Here is a 1,949-nt window from a genome sequence, read left to right on the forward strand (position 1 = left end):
TTAGTTTTAAAATAAATAAATAAAATAATATATATATGTAACATGTATATAGTGGGTGGGCCACACCACGTGGGAACCCACCATGATTTCTGTATTTTATCCACACCGTCCAAAAGATGGGGGCCCCATGTGATGTGCATGTAGCACCCACACCGTCCAGCTGTGGGGCCCACTCGTGATATATGTGGTGTATCCGCATCGTCCAATCCTTGGACAGTGGGACCCACCCTCAAGTATGCGCTCTACATCCACACCATCCATTGCTTGGATGGTGGGTGTCACGCCCCGGATTTCGAGGGTCGAGAAAAGCTCAACTCCAGAGATCCAGCGCATCACTTATGTAACATAAATAATGATGTTTAAATGTTATCCATATTAGTGCAATAAACATGAGTGGGATTACACTAAAACAGCATATCATACTCCAGAGGTAATTTAATTAACCAAGCGGAAGACCGTCACATGCATATTTGAACAAGTAAGTGATTTACAACCTCTAGAGTATAAGTACGTAACTGGGCTGAATGTTTACATACATTGTTTCTAAAATCTACAAAATGGCAAAACATAAAATCTCCAACTAATCCATAACCTTGTAATCTCGGCGATGCAGCTCTAGGTCTACACAGACCCGCCTGAGAGCTGCACGTAGAAGAACTCCTCCTCGTCGTCTAAGAAATCCGGTTCCGTCGTGTAAGTCTCATCGTCATCTGCAACTAAAATAGAGTCTGGTTGGTGTTTTAAAACACCGTCCCAGAGTGGGAGTGAGTGATCAACTCAGTGATACTATAAGGCAAAGGTTAACATGTTATCAATTCAATTAAGCAGTAATGATAAAGCAATACAGCAATTACTTCCTAATTACTCTTGTTAATGCAGGAATCATATGCAGTAATAATGCATGCCCTCACCTACACTCCCTCAGCGACTTCATCTAACAATCACGTATGGCAAACTCCCTAAATGTGTGCTTCCTCACCAAAGCACGTGTAATGTGGGGCATGGTCGTGTTAGCCAAGTAATTAATTAGGTTTATTCATATAGCAGGTTTGGGAAGCTAAGGTACCTCACTTTATATTATTAACTAAAGTAGGGATCCATCTAGGGTCGCCAATCCTAGTTAATCACATAAGATAGGCAAGTTGTAGGGCATAACCCCTAATGAAAACAATGGATAGGTAAATTCAAATGTTTACACTCGAGGTCACTACGGGAGGCTCGTCACCTGAACGTAGGCTGATAGCTCGAATACAGTGTCCCATACACTACCATATTTGGTTCATGAGTTTGGGTGCTCACTGGACACTACGGGGAGGCTTGTCACCCCAGCGTAGGTCGATAACTCGACCACGGTGTCCCATACCACCATGCCCGACTCATGAGTCTTAGCGGATCGTGGTACCAAGGTTGAAATGGGTTTTACATTAGTAAGTGGTATCTTAGATTCAAGCAGTAATATCCATACATGGTAAACACACAATAGGTTAATCAGGTTATTTGACAAGTTCGATTGGTACGAGCACATGTTGAATTAATCAACATGGAGCACATAAGCACTCCACATGGCCTAACCACTGTCGACAATTACCATACGGCTCGGATTCATCGAATGTATCCAATGTGGTGAAACTAGTTCAACCACTCAATTGGGAACCATTACCAATTGCCTGGACTACATAGTAGTCCTAATCATACTCAAATGCAATAGGTAGTCACATATGTTAATCATAACAGCATTTAACAAACAATTCAAACATAATTCTCATTTGAGCATTTTATTAAACACATTGAATATGTTATTATACATATGTGTTTTATCCATAAATCACATAGTAGCAATTTACATTACATGAAGGAAACTATAGTATGGATAAGGTAGTTGAGAATCATATCTAAATACCCTTATTAAAAGTGATTCATCAAACAATTTCTCATTCAGACATTTTATC

Source organism: Magnolia sinica, chromosome 12, assembly GCF_029962835.1.
Source record: "Magnolia sinica isolate HGM2019 chromosome 12, MsV1, whole genome shotgun sequence".
Classification (NCBI taxonomy): domain Eukaryota; kingdom Viridiplantae; phylum Streptophyta; class Magnoliopsida; order Magnoliales; family Magnoliaceae; genus Magnolia; species Magnolia sinica.